The 27,233-nt window shown below is 45.2% G+C and overlaps 1 protein-coding gene across 1 annotated transcript in view; it reads left to right on the forward strand.

The window, feature by feature from the left end:
• The first annotated feature begins 433 nt into the window (after positions 1-433).
• Positions 434-27,233, forward strand: part of LOC138579826 (ABC transporter F family member 4-like) — a 613,068-nt gene continuing 586,268 nt past the window's right edge. The window contains exon 1 of the mRNA XM_069650053.1: positions 434-624. The gene's annotated coding sequence lies outside the window, so the exon portion shown is untranslated. The remainder of the gene's footprint in view (positions 625-27,233) is intronic.

The raw sequence follows: 27,233 nt of genomic DNA on the forward strand, positions 1-27,233 counted from the left end.
ACTTTATCATTGTACATAATTCAAGCTATGCTAAACCTATTAGACTATTTTAAAGACTATTTAGCTATTTAAATATTACAAAATAAAACCACATTTCATTTAATAACACATTTTTGTGCATTCCTCACTATTAAACCAACACCTTTATTTGTATTACCACCATCTCCTAATTGCCTTTCAGACCTCTGGTCCCAACAGCGGCCTTAATTTGGTGGTGGTCACTGTCCTGTGATCCCAACCCCACCCTCACTCTACAAGGCTAAAATATCCATACTCCATTGACCGGTTGCTTGTGTGCTTTCCCCATTATGTCACCAGGCAAAATGCTCTTTTTCTTTCTGATGTCACTCAGTTACAGAACCCTGTTGGTCAGGTGATCTAGAACTCTGGCTATCTCACTAGCACTGTGATACCCCTTCATTCCAGAACCGCCATTGTACTGTGATAGCAAGTTGTTCACAAGCCCAACATTACTGTTCGGAGACAAGCTTACATTGTGCTCACTACTTTTGGTTAAACCTAGTTGAGCTTAGAGACAACGCTCAAAGGTTTTGTGTTGGTTGCCTTCTGTTGTAAGTCGTCCAAGTGTCTTCTCTATCCAACAGGGCTTTGCTGATGTGAAAGGTATGGTTTGCTATTATGCTTGTGTTTTTCTAATGCTCTTAAATTGGGTTATAACTCTCAAAAAAATGTGGACAAACAATACAAATGATGAGAAAAATTGTTATTGTATCTCTATAAGCCAGGGCACTAGATGGGGGTAGCACAGTAAATAAACAGTAGGTGTTAGCATTTATGCATGGCACTGTGGATGTGTTTCCTTGTGTCTATGACAGCATTTTGTTTGCAAGATGCTGTATTCTATAGAATCTTAAACTAAAAAAGCAGGAACATAATTGATCAAGAATTATAAGGGTGTGGTAAAAATGCAAGTTCAGCGCTGTTAGAAGGCACAAACCTACTAATTGCGGGAGTAGCCCAGTAAAATGGGAGGGGGCTTCATTGATAGCCACACAGTTCTATGCACAAGGCTGAAGAATGCCCTGAATAATTGTGTTCCAAGTAAATAACATATAGGTGATAAAGATGGGTTAGCGGTAAGTATATTTGGCTTGATATTAGACCAAGGCACTGTAAACAGGCCTCACAGCATGCTTTTCACTGGAAACAAATTCACATTTTATTAACTTAGCTGCAGAGGCTGGCAGCACATTGCAAGTTACACGTGCCCAGGATCATAAGGCAAAGAAATGAACAGCCCTTGATACTTTCGAGGTCAGAAAGCTAAGCTTATGGTGCTTGAGAAAGGCTGCGAACACACAATAATTTTATAATTCGGCCTGTTAGTCTGTGAAACTGGTCTGCTGACAGTTTCAAGATATCCCATGGCAGTTTCAAATTGCCCCTTTGCTCATGTAAGGCTGGCAAGAGGTTCGAAGAGTTCTTAAGATGCAACATTAAAATGATAACGTGTTAATGGTTCAAGGCTCCTCCAGTGACATGATCGGTTGTATTCCTATGAGGAACAGATGAAGATGACCAGCGGATGATGAATAAAGATCCGCTGGCCATCTGAAATGTCTCAATGTTTTGGCACCATGATCTGGGAATTATGAGTTGGACTGTGATGTTACAGAGGGGGTTGAGGGTGGTGTGGCAAAGGTTGCGGGAGCCAATCATTTCCAAATAATGTATGTCCTTCTATAGGGGAATGACACAACTCTACCAATCATCTCCGCATTGAGGACTATTCCAATGTTGCAATGTGTTTTGATGCTAATTAGTTTGTATGAGTATAAAAGCTTTTGTGTTTTGAGTGTGTCTTCAACAGCACCTTTCATTCAGTTCTATTCCGCATTCTGTATGAATCTTGCTTTCCCAGCTGTGACTGGACCCAGAATAAATTGCATTACTTCTTGCCTGGTGTACACTCCTTTTTGGATTACATTAGTCATTTTGTATTGGTGAGTTCTAAGGCAAACCGCAGTACATTTTTGGTGGCCCATACGGGTAGATCAGCTTTCCCAACCAGATGTGGGAATTCCAGCTGTGCTCCCAGAGGAGAGCGGGACAGTGTTACAGATCAGTTCTAGAGCTCTAGAACAAGGAGGCTTTGCAGACGCCGAGTTCATGAATGTCTGCCTGGTCAAAATGCTCCCTGAACTCGAAAGTGGGTACAGGCATTTAAAGAAACACTCTGGTATCGAGAAGACACACTTTTCTTTGAAGAAGGATACGTGAGTGTATGCGTGCATGAACGCGCGGAGGGGTGGGATTGTTTTTATGGTGTATAGGACGCACCCTCATTGGTTGAGGGCGACTGGCAGTAGTAGTCGTAGATTTATGTTCCAATTACCCGATAGGGAGTGAGTGGGTTTTGGCACATCTGCGTTAGAGCAGAGGGTTGTGTAGTAAGTGGCGGACCTTGTTAGACGAGAGTTGCATATAGTGCAGGCAATTGGTATATTTGCATCATATTTTATTCACGGATAAAGGAGTATTGAAGTTGTGTAGAGAAGGAGAGAAGACAAATGTGTTGGTGTTTATTGCAGTGTTATTGTGTTTTTCTGTTCATTGTGGCTGCAACATTTACAGAAGGGCCGGAGCCAAACTAATATGTAAATATTGGAGGAGCTGTATAGCACGTGCAAGGGGCTCGGTTGAACGGAGGAGGAGCAGCCGAACCATAGGCACATTAACATAGGGCATAATTGTTAAGTTGGTGGACCTGTGGAGAGGGCCATTTGTTAACTAACTGAAATGAATAAGACAGGCCTGTGGAGAAGGCCATTGAGTGTGAGAGGTGGGAAAGGGCGGGCCTGAGTAGAACGCCAGTGTGAATTAAATTGGGTATACGAGGAAGTTGGTAATTATAAGAGTGAGTGAGTGGATGTGGGTGAATTACAGGGTAAAAGTGTTATTGGATATAAGTAATGGGGGGCCAAGAATAAATATTGAGAGTTAGAGTACTCTAAAAATAGGGAACAGAGCACACCCTATGGATCATATGTGCAATAAATTCCCCCAATATCACGATAAAATATTGAAATACCACTTTCAGTGGGTCAACGACACAGTGGGAAAGTGTTATCAGGTATGGCCCAGGGATGGACCATTTCAAAAGGATATAATTAACAGTATGTATTCATATCTGTTAGCAACATATAAAGGTGCAAAGCTTAAAAAGAGACAGAACATCTTGGTTCTCTGGAAACTTTACGAAGAGACTAAAGTGGAGAAAATGAAGGGAGAAGGGGAAGGGGAGAAAACAAGTGCCCCGCCCCCTCCCTATGGATCGTTTCTGTTATTAAAGCCAGCTACGGGATACACAAATCCTATGCGGGCGTCTCCAGATAAAGAGAAGACAAGGAATAATATGGCAGAGCCAGAACGTCAATTGAAAGATAATAAAGAAAAAGGGAATACAAAATATTTAGTGGACATTAAGGAAAGCACACAACAACAACTGGACTCAATGTTTAGAGAAGCAGAAAGAGCAGGAAAAAGAGAAGGAACAGGGAAAGGGAGAGGGCTAGCAGGGATGGACAGCTGGACCTATACAATTTAAAATTGACCATTGGGGACAAGATGAGGAGAAGGAGGAGGTAGAACAAGAGATTGCAGGAATAAAATACGGCATCAGAATGGGAGGAAAATAGTGACAATATCAGAGGGGATGACGAATTTGACCCTTGTGACTTAACAAATGTGGGTAGAGGAAGGAGGAGAAAAGAAGGGGAAGATGAAGAAAGAGAGGAGCAAACAGGGAATTGGTGGAACAGGCTTCGAAGCAGGAAAACAAGAATGGCGGTAGCAAAAAGACAATGGCGGGGAGCTAAACATGGAGTGCAAACTCAGTTGCCATTATGTACCCTGGCAGATGATGGATAGGGATCTGGTTGTCACTAATGGGCGGGGGGTAGCGAGTGGATATATGTATTCGAGAAGGAGCCAGCAGGGATCTCACTGGCCATAGAAGACATTAACAGTTTATTGGCAGTCTTGGTATTGGAACAAAGTGACAAGATTTGGCAGCAAGCAGGATATGCCGGGATAAAATTAAGCACCAACATAAATGAGGGAACATCTTTTAACAATTATCGAGCACATGTGTGGAAATCTCTGAGAGAGCTGTATCCAGACACGTCAGACATTGGATCAATATTAGCATGAAAGATGAAGCCAGATGAGGACCCTGCAGAATGCATAAAATCAGTACAATAGAAATGTGGACACAATAAAATAAACAGTCATTGGACAATAAAATACCCCTGTGCTATTGCATTCTAGTGAAGCGAAAGGATGGCCTGAGATACAGGTGACAATTGTAAATTATTGTAAAAGAAAACAGGAAAAAGACAAGGAGATATCAGACAATGCAGAAAAAGCGAAAAAAACGGATTAGTGCAAAAAGTACAAGCCAAAATAAGCATGGAAGGAGCAATGCTCACAGGACCAGTTAGCGTTGCACCAGCCCAACAAGGGGGGCTTCCAGTAGCAGCGGTAGCATTGCCAGGAGGTTACACACAAGCGCCATTCAATCCACAATGGTGAGTACAACAGATGCAACAGCAGCCTGGATTTGTAAATGCCGGGGGAATAAACCCATACATGGGGCAGTACCAGTGAGGAAGGGGATGTTATCCAAGGGGAATGGGGTTTGTATATAGGGTAAGAAGCCCAGGTTTGGAAGACAGTGTTTTGTTTGCAGCAATTTTGGTCACTACACCCGAACATGCTCACTTATTCAACAAACAGGACAGCAAGGGGGAGTGCATCAACTGCAGCAGTATATGCAGACATCCACACAACCCCAGCAAATGCAAATGATACTGCAGCAACATATGCAATTACAGCCTGCACAGACACAGGTTGTATCAACACAGGGACAAGTATCAGCCCAAGTGGGTATGATAGCTGTAACGCAGGCACCAGTGCAGACATACTCACTAGAGAGGGTGACAAAACGAGGTGCCACAGTACACGGGGGTCGCAGTAGACATGGCAACCCGTTCACATCCTCACCCAACACATTTTCCCAATAGGGGTATGTGATAAGGCGGTAGAAAGGAAGGAAGATCAGAGCCAGGACAAGGCCTCTAGCAAGAAGCCAATCAGACCTTGGGGGATGAGGTCATAATGGAGAGAGGGAGGTTACAGCCTGGGAGAGACAGACAACTGGGCCAATGATAATGCTCTAGAACAGGAAAGGTTCCAAGAATGTAATTCTGATGCAGGCTTCTGGTGTTTGTTTTTGAATTAGAGAGAAGAGTTGGAGGAGGGCCCGGGGCCTGAGGAGGAGGTGACCTATGAGTGGGCCTATTGACCTGCGGCCATAACGAAGCAGTGGTTCATGTTGCACCCGTTGTGCCCGGTTCTGTTGTAACCCGTTTATAGAGACTTGATAAGAAATGTATACAAAAGAAGAAGTTAGCCGTGGGAGAGTTGCTGCTGACAGTCCCAATGGCACTAGAGACCCAGCTGGAGGCGTCTGTCATCCAACAGCCTCATCGAAGGAGCCGTCGGGTCCGCGGCTCCCCTCTGTAGCCCCCACCTTCCCGGAGGAGGAGCCGTGGCGCAAGCCTCTCCTGTTGACTGACATGCCGGCAGGGAGAGGGGGCCCGACTCTACGAGCAAATCGTAAGCGTCAGGTGAAGAAACAGCTGACGGCTTGACGGAGCCCTGAAAACAAATTCGTCCTCCGAGCGAGCGGAAGAAGGAGGAGCACTCGCAGCTGCTGTAAGTCACAGAGGAGGGAGCCGGAAGCCAAGGTGAGCGTCGAGTGAATGAAAGGAAGAGTGGATGGACAGAAAGGCAAACAACCGTGCTAACGGCTGTCCGTGAAGCCTTAGCAACAGGGGCTGAGCCCAAAGGAGGCTGGTGCACAACCAGCACCAATGGGGGCGTGAACTGGAGACCTCCCTTCTGGAGAGCAATAGTGAAACGAATAGGGAGGCTTGAGAGACAATATGAGACTTTAAGGAGTTGAAGATGAGTGATCCCTAGGAAAACAGTTTACACAGAGTAAAAGACAATAGAGTCTCATCTCCTGGAGAAAGCTCCCAAACACTGTTAGCCTCAACAGAATGGTTTGTGACTACAAGTAAACAGAATCTTCATTTTTTTGTTTGTAGGGAAAAGGGAACGGCACGTTGTCGCCCTTTTTCCCAAAATTAAGGAAGCCTGTTGTTTCTACAAATTAAAAAGTCACTAAGTCTGAAGTGTTGAAGGCTGGTCTTCTCATTTCTTAGTCTTTACATTTGGTGGCAGCGGTGGGATCAAGAAACACGATGGAAGAGCTGATAAAATCACTAACGGAGGGGCAACAGTTGCTGCAGCAAGCCCTTCAGCTACAGAGCCAGCAAGCCCAGGCTGACCGGCAAGCTTTCCAGCAAGCTATTCAAATGCAACAGGCTCAGCTGCAAGAAGCTACCGCAATTAGAGCCCAGCCACAAGTACCTGTGTCAGTGTTGCAGAAATACTCCCCGGGGGAAGATCCTGCCCATTTTTGTGTCAACTTTGAAAGGTTGGCCCGAAATGCTCAATGGCCAACCGAGAGATGGACACACTATATTGCTCCCCTTATGATTAGGGAAATGCAGAGCGCATACCAGGCCGCTAACCCCATAGGAGACACTACATACCCTGAGATGAAACGGGCCATCCTAGAGAGAATGGGCCACGATGAAGAGGCCTACAGGATCAAGTTCAGAGATACCAAGCTGTTACCCGAGGAAACCCCCCGACAGTTGTTTTACAGAATCAAGGAACTTGGAGACAAGTGGTTGCAAACCACTTCTGCTACCGTACATGAGGTGGTAGAGAAGGTGGTCCTGAGCAGTTTGTGGAAGCCCTTCCTCCTCCAATGCAGAGATGGGTGCGACAACACCATAAACCCACCCTACTCGAAGCAGTGGACATAGCTTCCATTTGTTTGTGAGGCTGAAGTGGAAGGTCGGCCAACCAGAGCCTTGTTAGACTCGGGAAGTTTACAGACAGCAGTCCAACCGGAACTGGTAAGAGAGGCGAGGAGTTCAAATGAAAGTATACCCATTCGATGTGTTCACGGGGATGTTAAAATATACCCACTTCAGAAAATCAAGGAAAAGTTAGCAGGTGAACAAATGGGTATAAAAGCCGCTGTGATGCCGACGTTGCCTGAATCGCTCTTGATTGGGTCTGATGTCCCAGATCTTCCCCGCCTTATCCACAAATTGGAAAACCACTGGTTGAAGGAAGCCCCCTTTTACGACCAGACGTAGACACCGGAGAACCTAAATTGAAGAAGGGTAAGTCTACCAAGAGGCTAGAAAAAAGGGGCTGGATAGAGAAAAACATGTGTCCGGTGGCCATAGATTGGAGGATTGATGAACAGGGAGACAGTTTTCGCATGGCACAAGAGGTAGACCCAATCCTGAAACACACAAGAGCCTCAGTGGTCGACAAACCGGATGGAAGAATGCCATGCTTCGTGAAAGAGAACGGTTTATATTATCGCCTTACAGAATCTACAGAGAAAGCAACCATACGGCAACTTCTGATCCCTAGCAAGTACTATCAGACTGTATTAGAAGTGGCTCATCTTCAAGTGGGAGAGGGACACCTCGGGCGGAGAAGACCACTCAGAAGATCTTGGTGAGATTCTACTGGCCAAGGATTTATGGCCAGGTGGTACGCTTTTGCCAGCGTTGTCCTGAGTGCCAAAAGAAGAACAATCCCAAAATTTTAAAGGCTCCCCTCAAAACCATGCCGTTGATATTGAAACCTTTTCAACGCATAGGGATGGACATAGTCGGACCTCTGGACCCTTCAAGTCGGGGTCATAAATACTTATTAGCAATAGTAGATTATGCCACCAGGTACCCAGAGGCCTTTCCCTTGCGTTCTGCGAATACCCAACAAATATGTGTCGTCTTGGTTCCTTTCATGGCCAGAGTGGGGATCCCCAAGGAAATAATCACGGATCGAGGCACTAATTTTATGTCGAGTATATTGAAGCAGGTTTGTGACAGCCTATGTATCAAGCAAATCAGGACAGCAGTATATCATCCCGAGACGGATTGACTCGTCGAAAGGTACAACCAGACGATAAAGCAAACGCTACGGAAAACCATCCTGTCATGATCTCTGCTTCCAAAAGGTCAGGGTTTTCCCAACTCCCTTGGAAGCAGAGCCATAACCCAGGTTCCGAGTGCCAACCAGTCCCAATTGGGACCTTTTGGACCCAGTCCTGGCGCCAGTGGAACCAGGCTCATAAATATGCCCAGTCCCAGCGCTGGAAACGCCGGGCTCAAAATGCTTGGGTGGACTTACCTGCAGCAGACCATGCTGCTTACTTGCCTGCCAGTTGAGTCTCTGATCCTCTTCTGTTTGGAACTACTTTTCCTGTTGGGTGGGGCAGGAGCCACTGCCTAGATTCAGAACACTGGAACTCTTCTGGAAAGCAGGAACTCTTTTCTTACCTAGGCGTGGCTGTGGAAGGAGACACCTAAGCACTACAGGAGGCTATTTAAACCACACCCGATGGATGAATCTTGCTTTGCGTTATTCTGCATCCTCAGCAGCAGAACGCTCATCGTGTCTTCTGCATCTGATCCTGGGCCTAAGGAAAAAGGCTTACCATTCTGAATCCAGTCTTCAGCAACACCTATAAAGACAAGAAAGAACAGGTTAGCATTACGGTCTTCAGTGACAGCTCTTCACTTACCTGGTCCATCGGCTGTCACCAACGCCTCGCGCTGCATTCCGGCATCTGAAAGACAAAGGCTTACCTACTCTTCGTGCGCTCCGGAGGTCTTCACACTGCATTCCGGCATCTGAAAGACAAAAGCTTACCAACTCTTCGCACACTCCGGAGGCCTTCGGCGCTGCATCCCGCATCTGAAAGACAAAACAAGGTGCGTTTAAAGACATTGGGGAACTTTAATACTCACGTGCCATTACTCCTTTCCACATCTAACCCAGTGGGTATTCCGGCACCCTGCAGCCGCCCCGAACTTGTACCTGCAAAATAAAAAGACAGTTAGAGCGCATCGTGAAGCAGGCAACAAGCGCTTACTTACGTGCTTCCAGGCGCTTCTATTCATCACACGGCTCCATCTTCAACTCACTTCAGCCCGCCATCCGCCATCGCCGGAACCCTGCAAAACAAGAGACATCATTACTAAAGACTTTAAAGACATTAGAATTACTCGAAACTTACCGTTCGTGCAGTAAACGACGGACAGCAGTCCTCTGAAGTCAAGAGGCCTGCTCCCCTTATCCAGTGAAGAAACTGGTTACAGCACCCTGCCTCGAGGCAGATGGAGAGCACGGCGTTCACTTACCTAAGACATCTTACCCTTCGAGCCAGACATACAGTGCACAGAGGTCCAGCCCAAAGAGCCAGCCGTGTGTTACACATCACCTTTGAAGATAGGGTATACGCCCAGTCAAGACCGGCGCCTCTACGGGAATCAGGTGAGCGTTACAGAACGCAAAGCCTACCACAAAACTCCCGTCCAGGCGCTATGGAAACCTCGGATACCGACCAGCTAGCCCAGTTACTTGGGGAACTAAGGGCAGAAGTGCATGCAGCCCGTCAGGAAACGAACGCTCTAATAGGGGAACTGATTATTTCCAAGGAGCGAACAGATGATCTCGCTAGACAATTGCTACAGTCACAAGCCGGACAGACCCCGTTACCCGCATCTGGGGGAAATCTTCCTTCTACATCCTCTATGAACCCAGTGCAGATCAACCTACATGGGAATGTACCTCTGGCTCCGCCCGAACGATTTTCTGGTGACCCAAAGAGGTTTGCAGTATTTATCAATCAGTGCCGGTTGCATTTCTTATGCCGGCCAGCAGCCTTTCCAACTGATCAAGCTAAAGTAGCTTTCGTGCTTTCGTACCTTATTGGCAATGCGGCAGACTGGTCGATCCCTCTAGTAAATCAAGATGATCCGGTCCTCCATGATTTTCAAGCTTTTCAGCTCAGTATGGAAAAAAAGTTCGCAAGACATTCACAGGGGCAGGCCTTGGACAATGAGCTTCTTTCGTTGCGACAAGGTAATCAAGACCTTTTGGCTTATATTGCGTCTTTCAACAGACTGATAGTGGAAACTCACTGGCCTGAGGACAAAAGGATTACGCTGTTTTATAGAGGTCTACACGGAGAGCTCAAAGATGTGTTAGCCCAAGTAGTGAATCCCCCACAAGATTGTTCGGACTATATAGACTTAGTCGTTCAAATAGATCACAGACTGCAGAACAGGAAGGCCGATCGTTCCAAGTTTGATGCTCGAGTATTTTCCAAACCGCCAACTCCTTCCAAAGGAGTAGACTCCGGGGAACCCATGCAAATAGGGGGTCTGAAAGGTCCTCTAACACAAAAGGAGCGGGAAAGGAGAAAACAGTTGCAATTATGCTTCTTTGCGGAAACTCAGGGCACTTTCTTCGAGACTGTCCGGTGAAACCTGCCAAGAAGGCAGTAGGAGCTGCAGTTACCAAAGTTACAAACTCTGAGCAGGGAAACAACCTCGCCCGACAAGAATAGAGGTCCTCTTGCCGAGCGTGAAAACCAGTTCCGTGACCTCGCATTTCGTGATACCTATGGTCCTCATCAGCCCTGATAATCCGGATCGATTACATGCAATTGAAGCTTACGTCGACAGCGGTGCCATCGGCAATTATGTGGATCATGAAATGCTTTTGAGGATGAATCTAACTCTTTGTCCCAAGGCTGTAAAGGACGTCATTACTACGGTGGATGGTACGGAGATAGCCTCCGGGCCAGTAACGCATACCACTCAAGAAGTGACGCTAGTAAGTCAAGATGGACACCATGAGAAGATCGTGTTCGATGTGATCAAGGCCCCTCAGTTTCAGATTATTCTAGGAATACCTTGGTTAGAGAAACACAATCCTCTGATCGATTGGCGAGCAAGAACGGTCCAGTTTCCAGAATGTGTCTCTACTTGTCACCCTCCACCTGGTGTTGCACTGGCAGCAATTTCTTCAGAGACTCCCCAGTTACCTCCCGAATACCTAGAATACCAAGATGTTTTCCGGAAGGATCAGGCTAACTCTCTACCTCCTCATAGGTATTATGACTGCCAGATCGACCTGATACCTGGATCTACTCCTCCTTGTAGTAGAATTTATGCCCTCACCGAGCCTGAGAACCTTCACCTTCGACAATACCTGGATCAATACCTGGCAAATGAGTTTATTCGTCCTTCCAAGTCCCCTGCTTCTTCAGCTTTGTTCTTCGTTCCAAAAAAGGAAGGAGACCTTAGAACTTGTATAGATTATCGCTCCCTGAACCAAGTCACCGTTAAGAATAGATATCCGTTACCTTTGATCCCTGAATTCCTGGACCAAGTCAGAAAAGCATGCATATATACAAAGCTGGATCTTAGAGGAGCTTACCACTTGGTACGAGTAAAAGAGGGCGATGAATGGAAGACGGCCTTCCGCACCAAGTATGGGCTATTTGAATATCAGGTCATGCCCTTCGGACTTTGTAATGCCCCGGCCGCCTTTCAATATTTTATGAACGATGTCCTCATAGAGCTCATAGATGTGTGTGTTGTTGATTACATTGACGACATCCTCGTTTATTCTTCATCGGAATCTGAACATCGGAAACACGTGAAAATGGTCCTCGAAAGATTGCGTCAACACAAACTTTTCGCTAAGTTGGAAAAATGTGTTTTCAACGTGACTGAAGTTGAATTCTTGGGATTCATATTATCACCTGGCGGAGTGCGTATGGATTCAAAGAAGGTCGATGCAGTTCTCAAATGGCCATCACCATCCTCCGTAAAAGGTGTGCAAAGCATGTTAGGCTTCGCTAACTTTTACCGCAGGTTTATCCCCGAATTCTCTCGAATAGTCCAGCCCATCACTGCCCTGTTAAAGAAAAACAAACGTTTTGAATGGTCTACCGAGGCGGAACAAGCTTTCCAGGATTTGAAGACTAAATTTATCTCTGCACCAATCTTAAAACACCCTCGCCCCGAACTCCCCTACATCGTGGAAACTGATGCTTCAAGCCTTGCCATGGGGGCAGTTCTATCACAAAAGGACCCGGTAACCAATCAGTTGCATCCCGTGGCATTTTGGTCCCGCAAATTCTCGCCTCCTGAAATCAATTACACGATTACTGACAAGGAACTTCTGGCTATCAAGTCTGCCTTTAAGGCTTGGCGGCATTATCTGCTGGGGGCCCGACACACCGTTACTGTGATTACGGATCACCGAAACCTGCAATATTTGAAAACCGCAAAAGCCCAATCCTCTAGACAACTCCGTTGGGCATTATTCTTTGCCGAGTTTGACTTCATAATTACCTATCGACCTGGTACAAAAAACGGTAAAGCTGATGCCCTTTCTCGGATGGGAGTGGAAGAACACTTGATCAACCCTAAACCTGTTCCAATCATTCCCGAACAAAGAATTCTGGGTGTAATCGCCACAGAATCCATAGAGGAAGTTAAGGATAAAGACAGGCAACTTGTAACTCCAGCAGACATACAGAATTGGCATCTGCAGGGAAAGGACTTTGCAGTAAAGGACAACTTATTGTATTTCCAAGAACGATTATACCTACCCAGCACAGATTTACAGAAAAAAGTAATCTCTTGTTATCACGATTCTTTAATGGAAGGACATCCCGGTATGGCCAAGACCTCAGAAAAGATCAAGCGCTACTTCTGGTGGCCGTCTTGGAAAAAAGATATCAGAGACTTTATAATGTCCTGTGGAGTATGCGCCCAAAACAAGAGTCAAAAGGAAAGACCAGCAGGCCTCTTACGCCTTATTGACATGCCACCTCGCCCTTGGCATACGCTTTCTATGGACTTCATCACCGACCTACCTCAATGCTCCGGATACAATACGATTCTAGTAATCGTGGGCTTATTCTCCAAGATGGCGCATTTCATTCCGCTCAAAGGCTTGCCAACAGCAGCAACTCTGGCCCGAGAATTTCTCGAAAACATCGTCCGACTGCACGGTTTTCCTTCGGTTCTAATTTCGGATCGAGGTAGTCAATTTATTTCTCATTTTTGGCGAAGTTGCTGTCGGTCGGCTCAAATTGATGTGAGACTATCGACCAGTCACCACCCTCAGGCCGACGGACAAACCGAGAGGACCAATCAAACTCTGGAACAGTATTTACGCTGCATGCTGCAACAAACTGAAAAAACTTGGAAAGACATCCTTTGGATAGCCGAATATGCCTACAATAACTCTGTCCATTCGGGAACTGGGAAAACCCCGTTTTTTCTTTTGTACGGCAGTCACCCTCGAACCTCGGAGTTGGATCCCCTCCAAGATCTTGAAACACCAGCAGTAGACTACCTGCATTCTACAATCACCCAAGCCTTTAAGGAAGCTGTTTCTCACCTTCAAAGGGCTAAAGAACAATACAAGAAAGGAGCAGATCAACATCGGAAGGAAGCCCCTCAATATCAAGTAGGGGATCAAGTCTGGTTATCCACCAAATATCTACCTCTAAAAGGGCCACGCACATTCAACCCAAGATACCTGGTCCCTATTCCATCACTACCATAGTAAACCCAGTAGCGGTCAAGTTGGACTTGCCCCCGCACATGAAGATACATCCGGTCTTCCACGTCTCTCTATTAAAACCCTTGCAACCTCAAACCCGACTAACCAAATCTCCAAAACCTATCCTAGTTGATGGAGAACTCGAGTTTGAAGTCAAAAGCATTCTGGACTCGAAGATCTCCAAATCTAAACTATTCTACCTAATTGACTGGAAAGGCTACGGCCCCCAAGAGAGATCCTGGGAACCTGCTGAATATGTCCACGCTCCTCGCCTAATCAAAAGATTTCACCGAACATTTCCTGACAAGCCAAAACCCCCGGAGAAGCCCGGTTTGGGAGGGGCCTTGAGGGGGGTACTGTCATGATCTCTGCTTCCAAAAGGTCAGGGTTTTCCCAACTCCCTTGGAAGCAGAGCCATAACCCAGGTTCCGAGTGCCAACCAGTCCCAATTGGGACCTTTTGGACCCAGTCCTGGCGCCAGTGGCACCAGGCTCATAAATATGCCCAGTCCCAGCGCTGGAAGCGCCGGGCTCATAATGCTTGGGTGGACATACCTGCAGCAGACCATGCTGCTTACTTGCCTGCCAGTTGAGTCTCTGATCCTCTTCTGTTTGGAACTACTTTTCCTGTTGGGTGGGGCAGGAGCCACTGCCTAGATTCAGAACACTGGAACTCTTCTGGAAAGCAGGAACTCTTTTCTTACATAGGCGTGGCTGTGGAAGGAGACACCTAAGCACTACAGGAGGCTATTTAAACCACACCCGATGGATGAATCTTGCTTTGCGTTATTCTGCATCCTCAGCAGCAGAACGCTCATCGTGTCTTCTGCATCTGATCCTGGGCCTAAGGAAAAAGGCTTACCATTCTGAATCCAGTCTTCAGCAACACCTATAAAGACAAGAAAGAACAGGTTAGCATTACGGTCTTCAGTGACAGCTCTTCACTTACCTGGTCCATCGGCTGTCACCAACGCCTCGCGCTGCATTCCGGCATCTGAAAGACAAAGGCTTACCTACTCTTCGTGCTCTCCGGAGGTCTTCACACTGCATTCCGGCATCTGAAAGACAAAAGCTTACCAACTCTTCGCACGCTCCGGAGGCCTTCGGCGCTGCATCCCGCATCTGAAAGACAAAACAAAGTGCGTTTAAAGACATTGGGGAACTTTAATACTCACGTGCCATTACTCCTTTCCACATCTAACCCAGTGGGTATTCCGGCACCCTGCAGCCGCCCCGAACTTGTACCTGCAAAATAAAAAGACAGTTAGAGCGCATCGTGAAGCAGGCAACAAGCGCTTACTTACGTGCTTCCAGGCGCTTCTATTCATCACAGGGGCTCCATCTTCAACTCACTTCAGCCCGCCATCCGCCATTGCCGGAACCCTGCAAAATAAGAGACATCATTACTAAAGACTTTAAAGACATTAGAATTACTCGAAACTTACCGTTCGTGCAGTAAACGACGGACAGCAGTCCTCTGAAGTCAAGAGGCCTGCTCCCCTTATCCAGTGAAGAAACTGGTTACAGCACCCTGCCTCGAGGCAGATGGAGAGCACGGCGTTCACTTACCTAAGACATCTTACCCTTCGAGCCAGACATACAGTGCACAGAGGTCCAGCCCAAAGAGCCAGCCCTGTGTTACACATCACCTTTGAAGATACGGTATACGCCCAGTCAAGACCGGCGCCTCTACGGGAATCAGGTGAGCGTTACACATCCTGCCGGGAGAGAGGAATTGGGACCGATTAATTCCATGGATTTTGATGACGCTGAGAAATACCCCCCAATCATCTACGGGCTTCATTCCTTTCGAGCTACTATTCGGCAGACCTGGATATCCTGAAGGAGAGTTGGGAAGAGCAGCCAAGTGCAGAAGTGTCATTGACCGAATATGCGGCTCAGCTGAAGTCCAGAATGGAGAAATTGCAAGAGGTGGCACAGTCACATCTACAACAGGCTCAAGTCAAACAAGAGCGTTATTACAACCAAAGAACGAAGTTACGAACCTTCCAGGTGGAGGATCAAGTCCTCGTGTTACTCCTTACTACAGAAAATAAAATGTTAGCATCCTGGAAGGGTCCATACAGGATAAAAGAACTTGTGGGCCCTGTTACTTACCGAGTCCATGAACCTGGGAATAGAATCCCCTTTCAAACATACCACATTAATCTTTTAAAGGAATGGAAGGAGCCGGTGGCTACAATAGGGGCGTTCAAGGTCGAAGAGGTCCCATCAAAGCAGCTGCTAAAGCTGGGGGATCACACCGTTAAGGAAACTTTGAATATTAATACTGAGCATGATCAAGTAACTCCAGAGTATCTACCCTCATCAGAAGACCACCTAGGAAAAGAAGCCCTGAATGTCAACCCAGACCTTGGCCCACCTCAAAAGAAAGAAATGTATGACCTAATCGATCGCTAGACAGAGATTTTTTCTTCAATCCCAGGTAGAACATCATTGACATGTCACCACATACAAACATCCCCAGGTACCAAGGTGACGGTGAGACCATACGGGATCCCGGAAGCCAGGCTACAAGCAGTTAATAAAGAGGTAGAAGAGATGCTACACCTGAACGTAATAGAACCGTCTCACAGTGAGTGGTGTTCACCACTAGTAATGGTTCCTAAACCAGATGGGAGCACTAGCATCTGTATGGATTTTAGAAGGTTAAATGAAGTTTCGAAATTCGATGCATACCCTATGCCCAGAATTGACGATCTATTGGAGAAGCTGGGCAAAGCGGAGTAACTGTCGACAATTGACCTGACAAAAGGGTATTGGCAGATACCACTGTTCCATGCTGACCGCGAGAAAACGGCTTTTGCCTCCCCGTCCGGATTGTTCCAGTTTACTGTGTTACCCTTTGGGCTACATGGTGCCCCAGCCACATTTCAGAGGCTAATGAACTATTTGATAAAGGGCCATGAAGAATACATCGGAGCGTATTTAGATGACATAGTAGTATACAGTCAAAGGTGGCCGGATCACCTAAAACATCTAAATGCGATATTTCAAACCCTAAAGGAAGCCGGCTTGCATGTCAATCCCAAAAAGACTCATTTGGCCAACACATATACCAAGTACCTTGGTTATTATGTCGGTCAAGGAGAAATCCGTCCTCAACAAGAGAAGGTAGAGGACATCAGTAAGCTACAATTCCCTGTAACGACTAGACAGGTCAGAGCTTTTTTGGGCTTCGTAGGATACTACAGGCGATTCATCCCACACTTCTTGACAATCGCTGCCCCCCTGATAAACCTTCTGAAAGCCAATGCACCACATAAGAGAGAATGGAGGAATACGGAAACCGAAGAGGTGTTTGTGGCCCTTAAGAGTGCCCTCTCGGATAAGGCCATTCTACGGTGCCCGGATTTCGAAAACCCTTTTTACCTACATACAGATGCCTCTGGTTCAGGATTAGGCACTGTACTCTTCCAGAGTAAAGGAGAGGAAGAAAGGCCTGTCTTGTTCATCAACAGAAAGCTCTTACCTCATGAAGTGAATTACGCAACCATCGAAAAAGAGTGCCTTGCAGTGAAATGGGCCTTAGAAACTCTAAAGTACTAATTATTGGGAAGAACATTTACTTTGGTTACAGACCACGCTCCCTTGGTTTGGCTGTCCAGGAATAAGGATACAAATCCCCATGTTTTGAGATGGTTTCTGTCGCTACAACCATACTATTTCCACACCATTCATCACCCGGGTAGGAAAATGGCTCAAGCTGATTATTTATCCAGATTGCATGCCCTTGTCGATCGTAAGGGCTTAAGGGGGAGCATTTGTGATAAGGTGGTGGAAAGGAAGGAAGATGACAGCCAGGACAAGGCCTCTAGCAAGAAGCCAATCAGACCTTGGGGGATGAGGTCATAATGAAGGGAGGGAGGTTACAGCCTGGGAGAGACAGACAACTGGGCCAATGATAATGCTCTAGAACAAGAAAGGTTCCAAGAATATCATCCTGATGCAGGCTGCTGGTGTTTGTTTTTGAATTAGAGAGAAGAGTTGGAGGAGGGCCCGGGGCCTGAGGAGGAGGTGACCTATGAGTGGGCCTATTGACCTGCGGCCATAACGAAGCAGTGGTTCAAGTTGCACCCGTTGTGCCCCGTTCTGTTGTAACCCATTTATAGAGACTTGATAAGAAATTTATACAAAAGAAGAAGTTAGCCATGAGAGAGTTGCTGCTGACAGTCCTAACGGCACAAGAGACCCAGCTGGAGGCGTCTGTCATCCGACAGCCTCATCGAAGGAGCCGTCGGGTCCGCGGTTCCCCTCCGTAGCCCCCACCTTCCTGGAGGAGGAGCCCCAGCCAAGCCTCTCCTGCTGACTGACGTGCCGGCAGGGAGAGGGGGCCCGACTCTACGAGCGAATCGCAAGAGTCAGGCAAAGAAACAGCTGACGGCTTGACAGAGCCCTGAAAACAAAGTCGTCCTCCGAGCGAGCGGAGAAGGAGGAGCGCTGAGCGTTGAGTGAATGAAAAGAAGAGTGGATGGACAGAAAGGCAAACGACCGTGCTAACGGTTGTCCGTGAAGCCTTTCCAACAGGGGCTGAGCCCAAAGGAGGCTGGAGCACACCAGCACCAATGGGGGCGTGAACTGGAGACCTCCCTTCTGGAGAGCAATAGAGAAAAGAATAGGGAGGTTTGAGAGACAATATGAAACTTTAAGGAGTTGAAGATGAGTGATCCCTAGGAAAACAGTTTCCACAGCGTAAAAGACAATAGAGTCTCATCTCCTGCAGAAAGCTCCCGAACACTGTTAGCCTCAACAGAATGGTTCGTGACTACAAGTAAACAGAATCTTAATTTTTTTTTTGTAGGGAAAATGTCCCCCTTTTTCACAAAATTAAAGAAGCCTGTTGTTTCTACAACTAAAAGTCAGTAAGTCTGAAGTGTTGAAGGCTGGTCTTCTCATTTCCTAGTCTCTACAGAGTACCCACGGGAAGTACAAGTATGTCCGGTCCTAGCTGTAAATGAAGACCCCGAAGAGAAGCCCGAGGTAGCAGTTCAAATAGGACAAAGGGACTTTTCCTTTCCAACTAGATCCTGTATAAAAGAAGGGGGTTCCCAATATCGAACAAGAAATTGGACATGCAAGGCTTTTCGGGAACAATTCAAGGGGTTCCTCTAAAAAAATATTTACCACTGACAACAGGAATACAACATATTGCAGCACCTTTATTGTATTAAAAAAGACACACCTATTAACATATTAGGAAGATATTTGTTAAGCAAATTTAATGCCACAATTTCATTTTCAGATAAAGGGATGGTGTGCACCACACCTGGGATGTATCCAGCCAGGTTGGTAGTACTGATACAAGCGTACTATACACACAGCACATTGAGAAGGATAACAACACACACAGAGGTGTTCCTGGATGGAGTCAAATTACTGCTAGGGTAGGTCCCAGGGATACAAGGGAAGGTCGTTCGACAGTCAATTGAATTTGTATTCACACCACAGTGTCCCTCAACCATTGAACCAGACACACGCACAAACACACACTGCTATATCTAGAGGAAGTAGTAGTGAGGAAAGATATGGTTATACTAGTTGCTACAGATGACAACAACATGGAGTGGAGATCAACACTGTGTATCGATCCCACACTAACACTGACAGGGATAATATACACAGAGTTGTTTGCAACAAAGGATGAAGAGGAAGGAGAGGTAGTATTTGAGGTGAGCATTCCCTGTCCAGTACACATAAAAGAAAGAGCGGCACCCCAGATGACGAAACTGGTGAAAAAGAGACAGAATACATGCAGGAAGATTTAAAAAGTGTTCCAGAGAATCTATGGACAAAAGGACCCCATGATGTATGAATACTAAAAGGGTCGGGTGCAGTGCACATTAAGATCAAGGAAGGAGCACTTCTGGCGTGGGTGAAGCAATACCCCCTTTCACAAGCAGCAGATTAGAGCATATATGAGACACTGCATGCCTTATGGCAGCAAGGTATCATGCACAAATCTACATCACCATGCATCATGGTGATCAGTCTGATCAAAAAGGCAAAGGGTGTAGCTTGGAGATTCATGCAGGATCTCTGCCCCTTAATCACGTCATCAAAGCAGAGTTTCCGCTAGTTCTAAATCCAGCGACAATTTTCTGCAGCATCCCAGCAGAGGCACGCTATTTCACAGTAGTGGATTTGAAGAATCCTTTCTTCTCCATTGCCCTGCATCCAGACTCCAGGTATCTTAAGGATTGAAGCGATACATAAAATGATACATAAAACACCCTGATCTAAGTCAGTGAAGGAAATGCAACGGTTCCTAAGACTGTGCAACTGCTGCAGAGCATGGGTCTTTGATGACTTCACGTACACAAGGCCACTCCTTCAGGCACTAATAAAGTACAGAAAAACAAAAGCAAAATAAAATGGACAGCTGAGATGAATGAGAATTTTGATGAGCTCAAAAACGAGCTGTCACATAAACCAGTATTGGCTACACCCATTTACAAAGAGAAATTGCATTTGTTTTCTCAATCAGACAGTAAAGTAATGACAGCCGTTCTGACACAAAACAAGGGACAGGGACACAAGCCACTGGCATATTACATTGGGTCACTAGACCAAGTTATGCAGGGACACTTTCCTTGTGAACAAGGACTTGCTGCTGATGCATTCTCAATTGCGAAGGCTTCAACAATAACTATGGGATGCCCAGTAATTTTGTACGTGGAACATGCATTGTTTGCAATATTAGGTAGCTCCAAATCAACTTTGACAACTCAGAGAGTACCAGGTTATGAAATCATACTGACAAACCCTGTGTAAGAAATTGTACAATGCAGGATGGTAAACCCAGCAGAATACATTGCAGACCCAATAGAGGGAGGAGATTAAATACATGATTGTGAGGCATGCGTGGACTGGAACAAAGGGAACCCCCTGGTAAAACAAGAAGTAATTGTTGGGGGGTGACATGATCTTTATTGACGGGGGTTCAAGTATCCACCCTTATGCGGGCCAGAGACATTCTGGTTCAGCAGTGGTGGGACACAAAAATGTAATACACAAGGAAGGGGAATTCACAGTTTTCTCACAAACACGACTGTCAGCATACTTGTCCGCATAAGCAGCTGAATTGGTGGCATTAATTGAGGCATTAAAGATATCTGAAGGACACACAGTAAATATGTTTTCAGATTCTGTGTACATGACATCTACAGTACATTCGGGACTAGCGGGATGGAAAGAAGAGGGCTCAGGAGAAGTGATGGCACATAGTTCCAACATGCAGCACTTTTGAGTAAATTAATGGATATGCTATCACTTCCAGTAGAATTGGTAATAATTAAGTGCAAAGTGCATACTGGGGAATAAGATGTTATCTCATTGGGTAACGAAAGAGCAGACATAGCAGCGAAAAAATATTTTCCAGAAGGAACATGTGCTGTTCCCTTGCGAGAAGGAGAAAACACCACTAATACAATGAATAAAAACACCTAAGGAACAAACTGCACTGTCAGAGGGCTACAATGCAACACCCATAGTTCAGATAATAGAATTACAGGGAGAAGCACCAGATGAAGAAAAAGAGCTTTGGAAGAAAAGGGGGTTCTCTCTGTCTCCAACTGATTTGATTTGGTGGCAAGACAGCACCGGCAAGCTGGTAATGCAGAGAAAGTTGTTGAATGTGGCTTTAGAACAGCTCCACTACCCCGCCCACATATCAAAAGGACATGTGGTGCAGGGATAAGTGAGGACTGGTTCATGCCAAATTTGCATGAATATGTGTCTGAATTTGTGATGAATTGTATAATATGTCAAATGTTTTTATCTGGTCGGACTTTGAAAGTGATAAGAGTAACTCTACCGCAACTGGAACAGCCCTTCCGGCACTTGCATATAGACTATGTCGACATGTAAGATAGATGCACCTCTTATAGGAACATGCTTACTGTGTTAAATCCATTTTCATGTTGGCTTGAGGCTCGTCCCTGTGCCCGTAATGATGCCCACTCAGCGGCAACATTCTTAATTAGGGAGGTATTTCCGAGGTGGGGGATACCAGATGAAATTCACTCTGACAATGGGCAGCATTTTTCAAAGTATTTGATTGGGGAAAGCACCCTCCTTTTAGGAATTTGGCATAAACTTTGTACCATTTATCACCCACAGGCCAGTGGTGTGGCTGAGAGAAAAGAACGCTTGGCTAAGCTAACACTGACGCTTGGTAAATCTTGGCTTTACTGCTTACCTCTTGCTCTTTTTGCTTTGCGAAATTCGCCTGGATGAGATCATTATTTGACTCACCATGAAATGGTTACTGGTTGGAGAATGCATGCCCCTATATCTCTGGCATGTACAATTTCGGATGCTAACTCTTCTTCTAACATCTTGGGGGAGGAGTTCCATATGTACCTCACAGAACTTACAAAATTGCTTGCATATGTATCCTGACAGACAACCCCAAGAATATGGGCTAAGCAAGCAAATGAAATAAACAGCACTGAGCAGGCAAGGGAATTCCCAAGAGCAGCACATTTCTATCCTGGTGATCAAATTTTCATCAAAAACCATGCCAAACAACAACGCTTCACAGGGCCACACACAGTGATGTACTCTACATCAACCGCTGTTAAGGTCCAGGGTCATCAAGGATGGGTTCACATCACCGATGTGCACAGGGACAGGAGCACCAGCTCCCCTGGAGAAGAGGGGCAGAGGGCAACATGATTGGGAATGTACAACAGTTATCATTAACTTTCTTTTCAGCAATAAGGCTTTATAGAATATCAACAAGGGAAGAAGGAAATGGTAATCTGCAGGACAATGTCTTATTATACAGGAGGCAAAAAATGTCCTCTTTGTGGTGTGTAATAATATTAACGTGCATTAGTATATGATTGATATTGTTATTATGTTTTTTCCTTAAAGAAAAGGGTGTTAAAAGTTCAAATATTAGTGTGAACAGATCAAAAGGAGATGTGTTAGATGAAGAGGAGTTCCATCATGACACAGAAAAGGGGCAGGTTATATCATCCGGTAATATCTGGTATGATGACATGTTACATGTGGGATGAGAACAGCAAATGGCACATTTTACGTCTGCTCACTCATCCCACATGTAATAGAGGCACCCAAGCTTTTCCTACCTCAGTCTGTTTCATATGAGGAAGCAGGATGCCAAATGCAACTATCCCTCTGCAAAACAAGGGGTCTATTCCAAGGAAGAAGTGTTTCTGTCCAGTGGGTCGATGAAGGGGAAGAGGTATACAGCGACAACTATGTGCAACTTGACGGGATAGCCGAAAAAAGTCAAACCAAAAATATGATAGTAGAATACATAGCAGAAGGCTCTAAAAGGGGAGAGCAAATGATTAGCAAACCCAAACTACTGCAGTGTATAGACAAAGAGGGGCTTAGCATTCCCTGGTGTCACACAAGAACATTAATGAGAATAAAAGGAGCAGTATGGTGAACAATGGGAACTGGTAATCATGCATATGTCGTGCTGAAGGTTTGGTGGGGTTTGAACAAAATGTGGTGGCAAAATAAACAACAGCTGCAGGGCAATTTGGGGTAAGTATGTACATGCATTGACTTAGTTAAGTGAAACTCATCAATCAGTTTACATAAAGAGCGTTATACGATTTCCTCTGTGTTTCAGGTCCAGTAGGTCTATCCATTTGGGAACTAACGCTGGCTGTGCCAAGGTGATGAGGTGTGTGGTGCTGGCGCACGAGACAGCTGTCATCATGGACGTGTGGTGGGCCTTTGGATCAAAGGCCTACGCCCAGCTTCCTCCTGATTGGAATGTGGTATGTGCGATCGTTACACTGCACAGGACTGGTAGTCCCTGAATCAACAACATGGGGATTTCGTTGAAGGAACAGTCAATTGCGTTGAAGGAAAAAGTGGTGCAGAAAGATAAGGAGCAAACAATGTGAAGAGTGCTAAACAGAAAAAGGAGAGAAAATAACTGCTGGTCCGAGAAGAGTGCAGAAAGTTTCGACTGTTCTCCAAGGCAACAACTTTTTGTACATCCCTGTTGCTTTCAGGTGTGCAGACTGCAGCCAAGGCTAAGTGGCTCTGGCTTACCAGATACAAGTTAATGCGACTGGCCCACTCAACAACAAAGGGTCTAAATGCAGTAAAGGAAGAGCTGAGGGCACTGTGTCTTTTGGCACTACAGAATAGGTATTTGTTGGACCTTCTCACTGCCATAGAAGGAGGTGTATGTGCCAAGATAGGGAGCAGCTGCTGCATCTTAGTGCCCCATAGAGAAGCAGCGAATGGAACATTGAACAAACAATTGGTTGAACACCCTTTTTGCATGGGTACCTGCTTGGCTATCAGGAGTATTTCAAGTGACTGTCCCTGCGTTGGTCCTCATGCTCATGCTTCTGCACTGGAAAAACTATTTTGGGACTCTACACTAACAAAAGGAGAGGAAAATGTATGTGCCCCTGAATATTGACGGTGCAGAGACAAAAATAAGCCCAGTAACAAACTAACAAAGGGTGAAAACATTAGTTCGTCTTAAAACATTTATTCAGCAAGAGCCATCAGGTACAAATAAAACATTCAAAAACACATAAGTACAATAAAAATATAAGATTCTATAAAACATGTTGAAATTTCAGGAAGACTAGTGCAAAAAACAGTTAACATTCAGTTTGATAGAACTAGCAATTTTTTTCTCTTGTGCCATGCCCGTTGAATGTACAAAGAGACAGAAAATACAGTATTCAGGTTATCGACAGATTTGCATTGGTTTTGTTTTACTAATTGCAGTCCTTGTCGGCTTTTGCTTCCTATTTCGGCGATTTCAAAGTGCAAAAATTAACTGGTAAGTTTACGCCAGGATCCGTGGGCTATTGGCAATCGTACCGAGAAGAACTTGAGAATCATATTATAAAAATAAATGAGAGACATAAAAATTAAAAATGAAAAGGAATAAGAAATTAGAGAGATCACTGTTCATTAAAGAATCTAAATTTAGTATCTCTCCTGAAGAACCGCGTGTACAAAACGTGAGGAAACACGTGTTGAGGGAAAATAAATATCAATATGTGAATCAATGAATGAAAATGGAAGTTGCATGATATTAATGCAAAGAATAAATATCACATAAGGAATCACTTTGTTGGTGTGATTTATGCTGTCTTTACCAGAAGCGCAACCCACAAACGTTTTCTCTAAAAAGAAAAATAAATTTGCATTGGTACATAGCCTCTCTGGTTGTTTTCACCCCATGGAGAATAAACAATAAGACCAAATATCTTCTCCCAAGCTGCTTTAAACCAGGACAAAAGAGCAAGAAATGAACCGGGTTTCCATTCGCGTCATCACAAATTGGGCATCTTTTATTCTGACTTTTGTCCCAGTTGGTAGTAAAGGAACTCAGTGGTAGAGTGCCCAAACGAAACCTGATAAACAGTGCCCAAGTAAAGGATGGGACTATAACATCCAAATAATCCTTGTAGCCTGGCAGTGGTTTGTAACTCATATACGCTGGTCCACTAGCCGATGCTGAGCTATTTAGAATGATTTTATTTTGTCTATATCTTTGATAGGCTGTCTTCACCAGTATGTAGAGGAACAGCTGTATACATCTGCAGGAGATCCCAACCCACCCACCTCCCCTATATTGGCGACATGAGACCATGCCATGTTTGACACCAGCCATCGTGCCAATACAGCAGCTAATGTTCGGAAGAAGATACCCATTAAGAGAACCTTATTGAATATACCCCGAAGTGACAACAACCTGCAGGAGGAACTCCCTGAAGGAATATGAGAAAGAGCAAAGAAGAGGAGCTAATGACGTCATAAGAAAGTATGCACAACTTCTCGAGATACTGGCTGAAGATGATGTATGGAGTCTAGAGGGCCAATGACGAAGTAAGGGATCGAGTGAACTCTCAAGTGTAAAAGAATATTACATATGCATGAAGTGCGGCAGAAAACAACCGTTCAATAAATGTACAGACGCTGAAACGCGAGGTAGATTAAGTCTTCATAGAAGCTGGCTTGAGTAGTGAATAGAATCCAGGCAAAGCCACCATTGAATAAAAACTGGACATTGGTATCCTGAATTAAGCAAGCCAGAAACCATGAAGCTGGAATGGAAAACTGCATCGCAGTAAGAATAATAGGCTCATGGAGCTGCATGGTGAGGCTGCCTGGCCTGAAATCATGAGTCTAGAAATCGAGGTCAGTTATCTGCTCTGAAGAAGAACAAGTATGCAGAGGATAAACCTTCTCACATTAAGGTGCAAGAAAGAACACAAAGAATGCCAAGCTTTAATTCATTTACAGCATTTAAATGCTGCAAAATGGACCAAATCATGGTTTCAAGTCACATGAGCCAAGGATGGAAATAGAGTTTGAACTTGGAGTTCCAGACACGATAGTGAGTGCCCTCACTCCTGTGCATTCTCAAAGACAAGGATACTCTGCAAGGCCAAGTACACAGACACTTTCGTGGAAGAAGGCATGCGTGATGAGAGATGCTGGGCTAATTGGGTGGGGAGGTAGCTTCATGTCCTATCTCCTTACAGCTGGATCAGAGCTTACGTGCTGCTAAATTAACCAAATGTTCGACACATGGCACAAGCGTGCCAACCAATTATCTTAGTCCATATAACAAAGGACCTTATAGTTTGAAAACCAATGAGAAACTGTGCATCTAATGTTTCTGTAATTACATGTTTTTAGAGGTAAGCATAAGTCGTCCAACTGATAACGGCAGCCAATAACTAACCTAGCCCTTATAGAAATGTATACTTAGATGTTTCCCTTAACCAATCCCCACCCATGGTAGGTTTTTCCGTATTGCCACGTAGCATGATATCACTCTGGTGCATTTTGTTTATATAAACATATTATGTGTGGAGATTATTGAGAGACTGAGCGTAAGTCCGCTGATATTCGTTGTAACCTCCCTGTTTTAGATAATTGTTAATAAAACAGTACTTTGCCATATTCCTGAGTTGGTTCCATTATTTGGATTCAGAATTACTCTGGTGTAATCCCATCCATTCCATATGCACATTCCTAAGGGCCATACGCTAAAATAGTTTAGCAGTCACGGGCATAGTTTGTGGGTTTTCTAAGCATATACTTAAGCCCAACACAGAGAGCCATTTACTCACATGGCGCAACCACAGAACTTTATAAGACCCTCTCAGTGACATCACATAAGTGAGAGCGTCTCAGTACTTGGCCAGGCCCGGAGTTCCCCATACTCTCAACAAGTGAAAAACATGTTTAATTTCAGCTTCATTGCCTATTGGGCCTATATCACACTCCATCCTTATTGCTGCTGTCGGTGTGCTTTGTGGAACAAATAGGATGTTCTTAAGAAATGTGTTCTCAGCCACAGTTAAGGGGGCATAGCTTGCATATCCCCAGATCTCGGACCAAAAGATGGTTTGAGCTTTAGCTTGGGCATTCTACACGGTAAGGACTGGTTTATGATATGATATGATATTTTATTTGTATCGCTCTCATACACAAGTGTTTCAGAGAGCGACAAGGCAAGGGAGGGGAACAGGGGAGAACACATCAACGATTTTACTAGGCTCAGTGACATTGAGAACACGCAATGCATGGGAAAATGGAAAGGGGGGAAAGTGCATGGACGGGGGAGAGAGGAGAGTGCTGAGCAGAGGAGAAAAGATAAATAGTAATAAATACAGATAAATAGAT

The sequence above is a fragment of the Ambystoma mexicanum genome, chromosome 3p (assembly GCF_040938575.1).
Source record: "Ambystoma mexicanum isolate Mex_15411 chromosome 3p, UKY_AmexF1_1, whole genome shotgun sequence".
NCBI lineage: Eukaryota > Metazoa > Chordata > Amphibia > Caudata > Ambystomatidae > Ambystoma > Ambystoma mexicanum.